Here is a 16,511-nt window from a genome sequence, read left to right on the forward strand (position 1 = left end):
TATATTTAAGTCCTACATGCTTGAAGAACTGGAACTCAATAGAATGAATACTCCACAACTACAAAAACTCAATTCTATTTAAGTTTTATCAAACATATTACTCATAAAAATAAGTTTTGATTCCATATTTCAACAAACAAGATCTTGAGAAAAAATAATTCAGCTAAAAGCCCAATTTTTTAGTTTTTACACAATCATACACACGCAACTCAAATCGTTAGCAATTTGGTGATCAAATCAGAAAATATCATAACCATAAACAAACAATAGCTCAATCAATTGACAAGCATAATAGAAAAGTTTTTACCATTTAAAAGTTAGTTATAAGTAACCCTTTGTTTATCAATTGCAACTATGTTTCACTTATCATCTTTGATCAAACATCTAAGTATCATGATTTTGCTAAGGATGTCAAGATAATGAATATAACTAGCCGTTTAACCCATAAATAAAAATGGAGCTAAATGTCATTTCCTTCCCATCATCAAGTAGCTCCCAAATAACATAAATTAACCTAGCCTACTGAGCGAGGGAAAGAAAAAGTTTGCAGAAAATTCAAAAGGAGAAAAAACAAAACCTCCATTGCTTTGTAGCAAAAGAACATTAAAAACAAAGAAATGAAAGGTTTGTTCGGGGGTAGAATTTGCATACCTCACGATATCCTAACCTCCAACCATAGTAAGGTGTGATATGAGAAATTAGAGATTTTCCTTTACATTCATATAAAGAAGTTGGTCTTTTCATAGGATGATTCCAAGGAGACAATCTCACACGAAGCAAACTAAATATAAAATAGCAGCAAGAACAAATTCATCAATTTCAAGTATTCAGGCATTTTATCAAACAGCTAGTGGGCAATTGTCCACTAGATAGATATTTCAAAATAATGTGTCTTATGAAGTAGTCTTACTAGAAAATTTAAATATTCAGATTCATCGAATGTTTATAATTACTACACATTCAAATGAATAAATAGGGATATAGTTAACAATTCACAACAAAAATTTTTTGTTCGTTAAGTATGAGTTTAAATGACCTTGATAGTAGTACAAGGTAGCCAAAAGTCCAAAAAACATGCCTAACAAAAGTGCTCCTACCAATATATCAACCATGAACTCGAACATTGTGCAAGCAAAAAATATATTATATGCAACATGAGTTCATGGTCAACCCAAAAAGATAATTCCACATATTTTATGCAAAATTTAAGTAGGACTCAACAAACTCGGCCCACTCCATTCTCAACATGTTGATGTCGTCTGTCGTGTATTCATTTGGTTCAAGTTCCATCTGTAACCATATGGAAATCTATGTTGATTGAACATTGATCTACAACACTTCTTTCCTAGTTAAAAAAATTACTGTCCATGGATGCGAAGAAAGAAAATGAAGTCTAAAAATAATAATTTTACCCCAAACAATCGTCATTCAAGACTAATGGAAGGTTGACCTCAAACAGAAGCTTGTCAGCAAGCATATTGATAGTAAGCTGTTCATCTTCAAAGGAGTTGACTGATAACTCTCCAAAAGAGAGTTATTTGAGTGTAAATTTCATATAAATTAGCTAAGGATAGCCACACTAGCAACCATTATACACTGACTTTTTGTGCAAAGAATGTTTTAGAATCATTTTTCTTCTTATTTTTACTGCTCATGCTAAAAGTTGTGAAGAACATCCTAATTTTGGGCATTTTGCTGCAGCTTTGACGATACCACAACATCGTATTCAAAAAGTAGTAGAAAACGACAAACTGACAGTGAAAGGACTGCTCAATGGGATTTACCACATAACTCGGCGAAATACCTAGAATTTAGAGCTGGGCCCACTTTATCCTTTGTGTTGCTCTAAAATTAAGGATGGGTATAAAAGTACCCCTTTAAGGCAGCCTCTAGGAGAATTTTTCCCCATTCCATTTTTGAATCAAGCAACTCTCACTCCAAGAAAACCTCTCCAACCGTTCGTGGAAGCCAAGAGGAAGAAAAAAGCCCTGAAATCTGCTGCTGAAAGAGAGAATAAGAGGATTTCGCTTGAAGCTTAAACCTTCAGCTCCTTCTCTACATCTTTGAACCTCTTTGTATTACTTTTCTTTTTGTGTTTTCACTGTTTTCGCCTGTGGAAGTGAGTAGCTAATCTCATTTGTGAGGGGGAGGTTGTTGTGAACCCTTGTGGCTGTAGACTTTGTTAATGTTTTTAAATGATGAAGATCATTGAGTTGAAGTTGTTTGATAAATTTATTTTCAATATGCTTGATCATCATGTTAGAATACTTTCTTGTTAACTTTTTGAAAATTGTAATAGGAAGCGAAATACTTCATCTCATGCTAGATTCTACTTTAGTTAGAGTGTGGGTACTTAGAAATAAGGCTCACCTATCAAGGTTATAAACTGGGGGTAATATGCTGTTAAGTTTGTCTAAAAACTGGGATAGCAGAAAATCTGAGAAATCTGGGAAGATTCCATGTCTGTTTAGTCAATGTTGTAGCATCGTTTATGTTGTAGCATCGTTTGCTTAAGTCCACAAGAGTCACTTAGCCGCTTCCCCCTTACTCACTTTAATATCAGTATTTCAGTTCATATTTGCGCATGTTCCTCAGACATTTTGCTGTCATCTGTTGTTTTAATTTATTTAAACAGTAAATCGTTGGTGCATTGTTTTGGTTGATTCGCTTTAGTTTTCCTATTTGTTATAAATATTTTGCTTGTTTAAACCTCCCATCTTAAGTGATTATTGAAGTGTTTAACCATCAATCCCTGTGGATACGATCTCTTTTTATCACTTGCTACATGGATTGTGTACACTTGCACAAGGGGACATAAATCGAACGACATTGACACACGCAGTTTCTCCACAAGAAGCCGTTCTAACCTTGAAGGAAATGGTCCTTAGAGCTTCTCCCATAAACATCATCAATCTGATCAATCCTTTATCTGAGGTTGCTTTGGTGAGAAACACTTCTTACAATCAGAAACTCCTCAAATGTTCAAACAGCCAATATCGCAAACACCTTGCAGACATTACCACGGACGAATTCACCTGACTATCACCAATCTCACATCTGGTTTTAAGGGGAGAACTCTTTGGCTTTGATGCCACCTTTATCGATGACTTGGGAAGTTGCCTTAATGACTCCCCAAATAGCGGCTCGCTTTCAGACTCTATAAATGCAATTTGATCACACACCCATTGTCAAACTCTAGCCATATATCTTCAAAATCTAGAGAAAGAGAGAAATGAGTTTCGTTTGTACATACCCTGGTGGCGAAGGAAGGAGACATGAGAGTAGTAGAATGCTGAGAAGAAAGATTGGGGAGGAAAGTCCCACGAGCGCAGCAAGCAATTCCAGTCTCCATAGCCGATGAATTAGAGAAGAAGAGACAAAAGTTCTCTCAAGCTGTTGCTGTTAATTGGACATGAAAATGAAGAAATGGAGCTGCAGAGTTGCAGGGAGAGGGGTGGATAAGTAGGTGATGGGTTGTTTGCCGCGTTCGTTCAGCAGCGACGTAAGTGGCGGGGACGTCGTTCAGCAGAGGCGGGGATGACGTTCGCCAGCGGAGGGTTTCAGAAACTCTTGACGTGGTCTTCACAATGGAGGCGTGGACGGCGACTTTTAGCAAGAAAAGTTAAAAAGTGGGTTAAGAGATTTTAGGGTAAAGGAGGGAGTGGTAAGGCAATTTAGGGTGAAAAAATAATATAAAATAATGGAAATTGACATTCCTAAATGTTTTTTTTAGAATGAAATAAATTGTAAAAAATAATATTTATTTTTAATGGGTGCAAAATTTACTTAGCGGGAATTTCTACGACATATATTTTAGGTTTTTATGTTTTGTTAACTTAAATTCCAACCATCCCTAAAAAAAAAAATTATATTCCAACAAATTAGCTTAAAAGATCTTTAAGTTAATTAATTATTTTTCTCTATTTTTTCTCTATGTTTTGTAATTTACAAATTTCAACAAAAAAAAAATTATATTTTATTTTTCCAAGATTTACAATTTCAAATGCAATCTTGGTATTGAAATTGTAAGTATTAATTAAATCTTTTTGGATGGAAGAAAAAAATTTATGAACAATTTTGGTATTCAAATATATATATAGATAAAATAAAAAAGTAAAATATAAAATATAAAATTGTTTGGGGTTAATATTTAAATAATATTTTGACTTAAATTTATTTTCTAAAATCTATAAATTTCAGGGTTCGTTTGATAGTGATTTCTAGTCTTCGATTTTGCTGTCATAATTTTTTTTTAAAAAAAGTCAATTTAATCATCAATTGATGATTATATTTTAAATTTGAAAAAAAATTGCAATTTAAAAAACTGCATCATCAATTTTTTTGTCAATTTAAAAATGTCATAAATTAACCAAAAAAAAAAAAAACTTCTGAGCACAAATTTTCAACCAATTTTCTTGTTAAATAACACTGCTCAAAATTTGATGAAATTTAAAAAATATCACAAATGACTGCAAATTCATTAGTCGTCATGTTTTCTCATTAAAAATATCGCTCCACCATTTCATGACGTTTTTAAACATCACGAAAAGCAACCATTTCGTGACATTAACGTCACTAAAAATATAGTTTCCCCACTTATCGTGTCGTATAACAAACGGCACGAAAAAACTCACTTTTTCATGACGTGTTTTAAGTGTCACCATAAGTTTCAATTCCAACTTTTCATGATGTATTTTAAACGTCACAAAAAAGTCAAATATCCGGTTTTCCCACCAAAAAACAAGGTCCTATCATTTCGTGACTTGTAAAAAACGTCACGAAAAATAACTTTTTGTGACGTTTTTTACACGTCATAGAAAAGCCAGCAATCCGAAGAACTGGGTTCATGAGCGTCACAAAAACTCACAATTCTAGTAGTACAAATTCATAAATCAAACCAAAAATGGGTTGGAACGAGCCCACGGCCGATGATATTTTCCTGATTTTCTCCAATTTTGATGCTAGGTTTTCCCTAAGTTGTCTGATGAGGTTGATCCCAGAGGCTTCGCCGCTTTGCACTGCACTCTCAAGTCTCTCGACTGTCGGATCTCCCTGTTGATGGCCACCATTAGGGACTGGACGCCTATGGGCAAGGATAAGACCGTTAGCTCCTACCTCCGACGATTTGTTGCACCAGGCAATGTTCCACGGCTATGAGGAGTTTGGTCATTGATGGAGCGCTGGTGAGGTGCGGGTTGAGTGAGCGTGATGGGCGGCGCGCCACAAATATGGCAGTCCAAAGGGGGAGAAATTGCCAGGGATAGGTGGCTTGCCTTAAAACACAACGGCTCGAGTGAAAAAATATGAGGTTTTTTTTTTCCCTTTTTTTCTTCTTTTCCTGATTTACAAACTCCAACAAAACTCCGAGTTTATTTTTCCAACCTTTCCAAAATTTAAGCCAATCTCTTTGCATCTAAAACAAAATATACATAAAATTGAAAAATAATAAATTAAATTTCTAAAATTTTGAGCATTGTTTAAATCAATATCTCCTTCCCATAATCCATAAATTTAATTTATATAAATGAATAAAACCAAATTTTGAACTCAATAACTTAGTAAAGGCTCATGTGCAAAAGAAAAAAAAATTCAAATTCAAATTTATCGACTACTTTAAAGATATAAAATAAAAAATGAATAATCTAACTTGAATATGTGGGGGCATTACAAATGAAAATAGACATAGAGGGTCGATTGAAGTTTAATAAACCATACAAATCTCATAATAACCACGAAAGTCCCAAATTCTAGTAGTGATCCCACGAGTTTAGCCAAAGAGAATGAGATTGTCGAAGCTTTCCGAAGAGAACGAGCGTGTTGAGAGAGACAGGGGAGGCGAAATGTAACGCGAGAGAAGGGAGGAAATTTTGTTAGCGTAATGGGCAATCTTTATTTTTCACTAAAATCACGTGGGAGGGAGGGGAATTGAGGGTGCTGGGAGAAAGATGAGGGGAAAATGTTAGGGTTTTTTCCTAGAGAACAAGGAGATTTTTATTTTTATTTATTTATTATTATTATTATTTAATTTGGGAGGGAGGTGATGTTATATTCTTTTCCAATTGGAAAACCTATGTAAAACTCTCAAAAGGTAAATTTTAAATTTAAGGACTGTGAAAATTAAATTTCCAAAATGTTGGATATCATTTAATCAAAAATCTTTTTCCTAACATTCGAAAATATAATTTATCTGCTAACCAACTCAAACTTAAATATTATAATTAACACAAAATTATAACTCCAAAATAAGAAAATCTAATATTTCAAGTTATTAAGATAGGAAAAAATCAAAGACACAAATTAAACCTCAAAATAAGATAATCTTGCCAGGTGTTACAAGAAAGGCCCGTGACTTTCTAATGTAGGACCAGTATCATTCATATACTGTTATCTGAAGTTTCGATTAATGAGAAATGCCATAAGTTTCTGAATTCTTTACATTCTTTTAACTCTCTATCCAATTATTTATTTAATTTTAATTTCTTATTTATTTTTTAAAATTGATATGCTTCTATGATTCCTATACTCTAGATATCTTATTTTATTGTTTGTTGATCCTGACATTAGGTCATTGAGAATGACCATTGATTTACTTGTTTCTTTTCTTTACCATCAAAAAACAACCCAATAATATTTAAGACGGGATTGTATAAGCTTCCTGTGCAAAGTTAAAAAAATTTGAAATAAAACTACTACTTCGTGGGGTATGTCGGGGAACTAATAATCATAAATCTCTGCCGATTGCAACCATGAAATCTTAAAATAATTAGTAATTTGTTTTCGAGATGAAGGAGCTGGGCCACAATTTCTTAATTTTTTTTTTTCAAAGTTTCAAAATTTCAATCTAAAACCTCAAATACACCCTGATAATTTTATGAGATTTTGGACTTTTCAAACTTGCATTTGAGATTAATAATGTAGATTTGAAATTTGAATTTAAGACTTTAAAACAAATATATATATATTTCAAAACTAGGAAGGAAAAAAAATTCGAGATTAAATTTACAAGAGCATAGTTCAACTGATTTATTCATCTACCTCTGACCAAACAGATGTGAATTTGAATCCCCATCAAACAGGAGAGACTATATTGTTATAAATTTTAAACTACAGGGATTAAATTGTTACACAAGAAAAAATTGAATTTAAAATAGTTATCAATTTGAAAATACATGGACTACGTTGTTACAAACTAAAATTTAAGGACTAAATTGTTATTTTATTGAAAGTACAAGGAACAAATGTGATTTTTAACCCAAAAAAAAAATATATAATTAAGAGATCTTAGTTTAATAAATCAATAAATTACATTCTAATCAAGATTTTGTGTGTTACTAGGCTGTAACGTATGCTCATCCTTTTTTTTCTTTTAACGTATCGGATCGATTGAAGCTCAATAAATGGTGCATAAAAATCACAAAACAATCCTAGAACGTAAAAAAAAAATCATGAAAATCCACAAAGTTTAAACTAAATAAACAAATTGATAATTTAGAAAAATGTGATATTTCGTGACAGTTAAAAATTCAAAACATTTCATGATAGTTAAAAATTGTCATAAAAAAATTGTAAAAGTCTGTTTTTTCCATCAAAATTGCGCCTCCACCATTTAATGACAATTTATAACTGTCCTGATTGAACAATTTTTTTCAATTTTAAAATTGAAAACTGCATTTTCTTTTATCATATACTCCCTAATTAAATTCAACCTCTCCCAACATCATCTTCATCTTCATTGCTCTCAACCACCGATAACACGTGGGGATGAGATTTCAAACTATCTCTTGATCATAGTCAATTACCACTAAATTTTTGGCTTTTAAAACTAATTATTCAATCATTAATAATCTCGTTATTATAAATACTAAATAGTGGTCACTATCTCTGCATTCTGTCTGACGAGTTCTTCTCTCATCCTCCCTAATTTCCTTCTTGTTTCTCCATTGCAACTCCTTCGCTTGCCTGCAATATCCTTTCTTCTTCCATTATGCCCACATTTCTAATTTTATGGTGAAAAACTTCCGAACGAAACCAAAAGTATTCAATTGATGTACCATTTTGACCTGATTTGTAGTTTAAATATGGCTAAGTAATTAACTTTTTGATTACCGCTCCGTGGCATTACCATTCGTGGTGGTTATGGGGCTCCTCCACGGCAAAATCTTAATGGGGTTAACGAGAGAGAGCAGGCCGGAAAGTTACAAAAAGACAAGAGTCGTCAGCAGTAGAAAGATCGGTGAAGCAACGGAGTTTCGTTTGCGATTTGGTCGTTCATTTGGTGGTATGGAAGTAGAATGGTCATGTGATCTCCAGTACATTACTTTCTTCTCTTTTTCCTCACAATGTTGTTTGGTTTGTCATTTAAATTTATTTATTTTTGATCCAGATTAAATTTTCACATAGATGTAACAGCCTTTGAGTTCAAAAGGCAACCACTATTGGAATATAGGGTTTTTAGCTTTTAATATATTATTATTGAAACGGCAGAGTAATTAGTTCAAAATTATCCAATATAGATTACTTTTTGGAGGCATGCTAAGTCGGAGAGTGAATCATCATGCGTCATAATGTGCAAACAAAGTCAATTAGAAAATAGAGTATTTAGAGATCGACCCCCCTGACATGGAAGCTAAGTCAAGTAGGGATTTAATTGGTATACCAATTTTTAAACTTGGGTTTGTAGTTTAAATGTGATGAAATAATTAGAATGAATTATCCTTTCAAAATTTTGTAGCAAAATGTCCCCTCCTGAAGTCAGTGAAGAAAAGAAATAACTACAATTCTACAATCTTTTTGGGAGGAGAAAACTCATTATTGTATTTTAGCCGTCTTTCAATCCATAAATAACTATCGAGTCATATTTCAACTATATACGGTTGGATTTTAAGGTGTGAAAAAAAGTGAAAGTTTAAGAAAATTTATTTACATATACGTTGTGAATATGTTTATTTCTCTAGCGGTTTTATTTCTTTATTTATTAGACTTGAAGTTATTTATTTAATTGAAAAATTGTTTTTTTATTTTGTTAAGGTTACAAAAGTACACATTTGTAACTTTGTATGTGTTAAGTTACATATGTAATATATGTAAAAGGTTACATATGTGTTCAAAATTTATGATATGTTACTTATTTTGGACAACTATAAATAGTTGTTGTTGTGTTCATTTGAGAAATGAAGCAATTCTCATTTTGAGTTCTTCCTCCTCTCACAAGAGTTCTCTCTTCTTTTGAGTTCTTTTTCTTGTTTATGTTGAAAGCAAGTATCTAAGAGCTCTGCCAGATCCGAGTAGTTCGAGGTTTCTGTTCTACTGGGAGTTAATCGTTGTATCCTACTGAGACGATCGCTGTAGTATGCTAGCAACTTGTACAGAGCGAATAATTGTCTTCAGGTCAGTGCTATTGAAGCGTGCCTTGACTATTTTGATCAAGTTTTGGTGTTCATCAAGTTGTCAAGATCTATAATTGTTTGTAGCTAGTTACGTTGTAAATTGTTGCTAGTATTATTCAGTTTACATATACAGCACAATCTGAAGACAATTAACTAATGGCTGCAAACACTTCCACCAACGCTTCTTCGATGATGGGATCAACCATTGTCAAATCTCATGCTGAAAAACCAGAGAAGTTCAAGGGAGAAAACTTCAAAAGATGGCAACAGAAGATGATTTTCTACCTCACCACCCTGAATCTTGCTCACATCTTAAATGAGGTATGCCCAACTACTCCCCTAGAAGCAATCACTCCTGAAACTGAAGCTGCCAAGCAACCGTGTTGCATATAGACTTTCTATGTTGCAACTACATCCTGAGTTGCCTGGATGATACCTTGTATAATGTCTACTACAATGCCTTTGATACTTCAAGGCAATTGTGGGAGGCATTAGACAAGAAGTATAAGCTGGAAGATGTTGGTATTAAGAAATTCTTTGTTGGAAAGTTCTTACATTATAAAATGGTCGATACCAAGTTGGTAGTCAACCAGTTGGAAGAATTGCAAATTATCATCAGTGATTCAAAGTGAAGGATTGGTTATTGATGGTAAGTTGCTACTATGATTGAGAAGTTGTCTCTTGCTTGGAGAGAATTCAAATGTTATCTCAAACACAAGCGAAAACAGTTGTTCATGAAGAATATTACTGTGAAACTCCGCATTGAAGAGGACAACAGAAAGGGAGACAAAGAGCCACTTAAAGTTGAAGCTAATGGCCATATTGCTGAAGCTTCAAGGTGTCGTCCCAAGAAGAATCAATCCAAAACAAAGAATGTGAATCTTGAGCCAAGGAATGATGCTAACAAGCGCATTCATGCAATCTGCTAGCTTTGTGGCAAGAGTGGCCATATAGCTGCAAACTGTAGACACAAGAAGGGACAAAGCTCCAACAACCAGGCCAACACTATGGAAGATGACAATTTAATTGCTGTTATCTCTAAGGTAAATATGACCTCTGACACTAAAGTCTGGTGGATTGATACTGGTGCTACTAGGCACGTATGTGAGGACAAATCACTGTTCACCACTTATGAGAAGCTAGATGGCAGTGATAAAGTGTACATGAGAAACGCTTCAACAACCTCAGTGGAAGGCAGAGGAAAAGTCCTACTGAAATGGACTTTTGGAAAGATACTTACCCTCACTGATGTGTGGCATGTGCTAGAGATTTGAAAGAATCTTGTGTTAGGAACTCTACTTAACAAAAATGGGTTCAAGCTTGTATTTGAGTCAGATAAGTTTATTCTGACTAAGGGGGGTATGTATGTGGGAAAAGACTATCTGAATGATGACATGTTTAAATTGAATGTAATGGCACAAGTGCCCAAGAATAATAATAATAATAACAACTCTTCTGTTTATATTGTTGGGTTGTGTGATGTATGACATTCTAGGCTGGGGCATGTCAATTATTCTTTACAAAGAATGGTAAGTTTATGATTATTGCCTAAGTTTAACATTGATAATAGACACAAATGTGAAGTTTGTGTTGAATCAAAGTTTGCTATAAATTCTTTTTCATCTGTAGAAAGAAGTAATGAGTTACTTGATTTAATCCACAATGATGTATGTGACTTGAAAAGTACTCCCACAAGGGGTGGTAAGAGATACTTTTTCACATTTATTGATGATTGTAGTAAATATTGTTATGTATATTTATTACATAGTAAAGATGAGACCTTAGATGTTTTTAAAACATATAAGGAAGAAGTTGAAAATCAAATTGAGAGGAAAATAAAAGTGCTTAGATAAGATAGAGGTGGTGAATATGAATCGTCATCACTTTCTGAATTTTCTGAAGTTAATGGTATAATCCATCAAACTACGACATCTTATATACCACAACAAAATGGTGTAGCTGAAAGAAAGAACCGAACTTTGAAGGACATGGTTGTTCAGGTTTAACCCATAATTTGTGGGGGGAGGCTTTGCTTACAGCAAATTTTATCTTAAATAAAATTCCACATAAAAAGACTAATAAGTCACCTTATGAAATGTGGAAAAGGAAGTTACCCTCATATAAAATATTGAAAGTGTGGGCGTGTTTGGCAAAGGTACAAGTTCCTCTACCAAAAAGGACAAAACTTGGACCTAATACAGTTGATTGTGTCTTTATAGGCTATGCTATGCATAGTGCTGCTTACAGATTCCTGGTGATTAAATCAGAAATACCTGATATTAATAACAATACTATTATGAAATCTATTGAAGCTAAATTCTTTGAGGATATATTTCCTTTTAAAGAAGAAAGATCGAAAGGTAATGGGACCAAAAGGAATCATGAGACTAGCTATTCAAAAGGTCAAAATGATCAGGAAACTGAGATCGAACCTAGAAGAAGCACAAGAGCTAAGAAAGCTACTTCCTTTGGACCCTCAAAATTTTCAAGAAGCTGTGTCATCTCCTGATGCACCGTATTGGAGAGAAGCTATTAATAGTGAGATAGAATCCATTTTGCATAACAATACCTGGGTATTGGTTGATTTACCTCCTGGAAGTAAACCAATTGGAAGTAAATGGATTTTCAAAAGAAAGGTAAAAGTTGATGGCACTATTGATAAATATAAAGCCCGTTTAGTAGCTAAAGGCTATTGTCAGAAAGAAGGGCTAGATTTCTTTGATACCTATTCTCCAGTGACAATGATTACATCTATAAGGATGTTAATTCCTATAGCAGCTTTACAAAATTTGGAAATACACCAAATGGATGTAAAAACTGCATTTTTAAATGGAGATTTAGATGAAGAAATCTATATGGAACAACCTGAAGGGTTTGTTGTAAAAGGATTTGAAAATAAAGTTTGTAAACTTGTCAAGTCTCTTTATGGGTTGAAACAAGCACCCAAACAATGATATGAGAAGTTTAATCACACTATGTTATCTAATGATTTAAGATAAATGAGTGTGATAAATGTGTCTATGTTAAAACCATAGATCAATATTGCGTCATTGTTTGCTTATATGTGGATGATATGTCGATAATGAGCACAATAAGAAGTGTCATTGATTCCACCAAAAAGATGTTGAATTTCAACTTTGATATGAAAGACCTTGGTCTTGCTGATATTATCCTTGGAATTAAAATAACAAGAAATCCAAGTGGATATATACTTTCTCAATCTTATTACATAGAGAAAGTCTTGAGAAAATTTGGTCATTTTGAGAGTAAGTGAGTAGTTACTCTATTTGATCCAAATTGTAAGTTGAAGAAGAATAATGGTGAATGTGTATGTTCTCTAGAATACTCTAGAGTAATGAGTAGTTTAATATACATAATGAATTGTACAATACCTAATATTGCCTATTCAGTAGGAAGATTGGCAAGATACACTAGCAATCATGGGCATGATCATTGGAATGTGTTAGTCAGAGTTTTAAAGTACTTGAAGTACATTATGGACTATGGATTGCATTATAAGAAATATCCATCTGTATTGGAAGGATTTAGTGATGCTAACTGGATCTCTGATAGCATGGAGACTAAGTCAACCAGTGGGTATATATTTATCTTAAGTGGAGCAGCTGGGTCATGGAAATCTTCAAAACAAACGTGTATAGCACGATCTACTATGGAATCAGAGTTTATAGTTCTTGATAAAGCTGGAGAAGAAGTAGAATGGCTTAGAAACTTTCTTGAAGATATTCCGTTGTGGCTGAAGCCTGTAAGTGTCATATGTATTTATTATGACAGCTTAGCAGCCTCAATGAGAGCTAAGAATATTGTCTACAATGGGAAGCCATGACACATAAGATGCAGACATAATTCTATCAAGCAATTGCTCTCTAATGGTATAATTTCCATTGATTATATAAAATCAAAAGAGAATGTTGAAGATCCTTTGACGAAAGGATTGTCTCGAGAGCAAGTTGCATATACATCGAGGGAAATAGGACTAAAGCCTATGAAATGAAATATCTAGTTGTAACCTAACCTATTTGACTGGAGATCCCAAGATCTAGGTTCAATAGGCAAACTGGCTGGATAATTCATAGTTGACAAACTAAGAAACTTATAGTTTCTTACCATTTCTATGATGTTATGTGTGTGATTGTCGATGTTAAGGTCATATTGATATCTTGATTACAAGAGAAGTAGTGGTAGAATACTCTTAATCAATATCACCTGTATGAGAGTAGAATTGGGTCGGTTCTATGAGAATTTTTCAAATGACTTATGTTCTTTAAAGCTCTCATGAATTCAGGATCTTGTCCAGGACCAAAATGGACACAACCATATAGCACTCAAAGGTACAAGATAAGTTATGTGTGATATTTGTTGTCTCAATTTATCATGAGAAGGATAGTTCTAGAGCTAGTTCTCACTATTTCTTCTGTAAATTCGATAAATATTCACTAAGGAACGTTCAAGTCCAAAAAACACCTCTCTTGATGCATAACTTATCTATTTGCTCTCAACGTTTTGGTCGTGTTTTGTCTGTCTCACTTTCTTTCGTGTGGGGAATTGTTGGATTTTAAGGTGTGAATAAAAGTGAAAGTTTAAGAAATTTATTAACATATACGTTGTGAATATGTTTATTTCTTTAGTGGTTTTATTTCTTTATTTATTAGACTTGAAGTTATTTATTTAATTGAAAAATTGTTTCTTTATTTTGTTAAGGTTACAAAGTTACACATTTGTAACTTTGTGTTTGTTAAGTTACGTATGTAACATATGTAAAAGGTTACATATGTGTTAAAAGCTGGTGAGATGTTACTTGTTTTGGACAACTATAAATAGTTGTTGTTATGTTCATTTGAGAAATCAAGCAATTCTCATTTTTAGTTCCTCCTCCTCTCACAAGAGTTCTCTCTTCTTTTGAGTTCTTCTTCTTGTTTATGCTGAGAGCAAGTTTCTAAGAGTTCTGCCAGATCCGAGTAGTTCAAGGTTGCTGTTCTACCGGAGTTAGTCATTGTATCCTGCTGAGACGATCATTGTAGTCGGCTAGCAACTTGTGTAGAGTGAATAATTGTCTTCAGGTCATGACGCCCGCGTAGGTCACATGTGTGAAGACGTATATCTGTGTTGCAAGGTACAGGAATATATTGCACCCACCCAAATTGACGCATAACAAGGTCGGGAAATTGCCACTCTACCACATAAAAACATATGAGAGGACTCCTAGTTGTCCATATATGCTGACTAATAAGGCAATACTCGGGTAAGCGCCCTAATAAGTGCCTATATGGCTCCCAAATAATTTGCATTAATTTTGTAAGATGAGCCCAAAAAATAAATCCAACGTTAATAAACAATCATACATAAATAAAATTAATAATACTTGATCCGGCATGAGTTGATCCAACATGAATCGGTATTGGATAAGTACGTGAGTCGGGGATTCAGTAACTCTAAAATCATCATTCCATCTACATTTATGAGAAGTTGAATGTTAGTTTTTATTGAAGAAACCTACGTGTGAATTACTTGAACTAAGAAATAAAATTACGTATCGTACTGCCAATGGTCTATCTCATAAGTTATTATCGTGTATATGGAGTCTGCGGGGTGCTAGTAACGGGAAGCGATCTCATGCCCAAATTTGTAGTAATATAACTGGTCCTGCTATATCTTGTGCATCTATAGCTACAGCTTTGCATAACTGTCTATAAAGCCATGCAAGGCAACTCGCACCCCAACTGTACTGTTCAGCTATACCAAAATCTGCTAGTAGAGGTAGGTACATCAAGTGGACTCTACTATTCAACCTATCTGAAAATACAATACCTCTAATAATGGTAAGAATGTATGCGCTAGCATAACGTTGTAGAGCTACATCATCAACATCATCTGGTAGATGGGCAAAATCATCAAACTGGTTTGCCAACCATGGTAAGCTAAGACGATCACCAACTAAATCTCTTTCTCCTGGTGTAACTCCTATTAATTCAGTACACACATCCCTCCAAGTATGCTGAAATGATCCAATAAGAGCTTTCCTGTCTATAGGTAGTTCAAATTTGATGGCGAAATCCGGTAATGTGACGGTACACTCTCCATGCGACAAGTGAAATGTGTGCGTCTCTTGTCGCCAGCGCTCCACCAAAGCTGTGATCAAATGACAGTCCAACTGTATAAAATTCAAACGTGACACACCATAAAATCCTATTTGTCGTAGATATGGATCTATACGAGGATCTGGACGTGTCACCCTACTAATAGTAGCCTCTCGACGTCTGTAATGTGAGGGGTCGATGTATCCAGTTTGCCAGACCAACTCAGATCGATGGCTAGCTTGAAGATGTAAAACAGATGAATCATACGGTCCTATGCTATTATTATCCTCCATATTCTGATAGTTTAGTAGATTAATAAACCATATAATCATCAGTTTAGTAATAATTTTTTTGTTTGCACTGTGAATTAAGTTAAAAATTAAAGTAAAATATTACATTCATCAATAATTCCAGTACGATTACATGAAAAATGCCACAATGGAAAATTTAAAATGGAAAATGCTAGGGCAATAAAAATTACACAGAAAATGTTACATCAAACATCAGGAAGTGGGATTATGACATCGACTAGGGCAATTTCGTCGATTATCCCCTTCTTGCCTACAAATTCCACAATGTATTTTTATTGCTGGCTCCCTCCAATCCATCTCATTATACTTGCGAGATGTTGATGGTCTGCCGACACTCTCACTAAATTTTTATCAGGATTAATTTTGATGAAGTTAGAGGTGGGCCAGCTTCTTTTATCCGGGATAGGTTCAAATAGGGGTGAATAACAAGACATATATGTCTCCAGATTATAATGCTTGTCTATGTACAACAAATAATCTGTGTCGACGCTTGCACAAGCTGCAATGGCATGGGAACAAGGAATCTCGTAGCACTGCAACTTATTACATTGGCATGATCGCTTCTTACAGTTCACGCGATGTGTGGCTTCACCTCTAAACGTCTGTGAATGAATTGCAGTGGTACATCAAATGTTCCACTATTCATATCAAACCTACGCACACTGTGTGCAGTGACACGTGCTTCCCAAGGAGTTAATATTCCAATGGCATACCTAACA

At 34.1% G+C, this 16,511-nt stretch overlaps 1 pseudogene; it reads right to left on the minus strand.

The window, feature by feature from the left end:
- Positions 1 to 15,015: 15,015 nt before the first annotated feature.
- Positions 15,016 to 15,774, minus strand: LOC111023038 (serine/threonine-protein phosphatase 7 long form homolog pseudogene; annotated as a pseudogene).
- Positions 15,775 to 16,511: the final 737 nt, after the last annotated feature.

This window comes from Momordica charantia (assembly GCF_013281855.1).
Source record: "Momordica charantia cultivar OHB3-1 chromosome 9 unlocalized genomic scaffold, Mcharantia_2.0 BLBB01000009.1, whole genome shotgun sequence".
Lineage (NCBI taxonomy): Eukaryota > Viridiplantae > Streptophyta > Magnoliopsida > Cucurbitales > Cucurbitaceae > Momordica > Momordica charantia.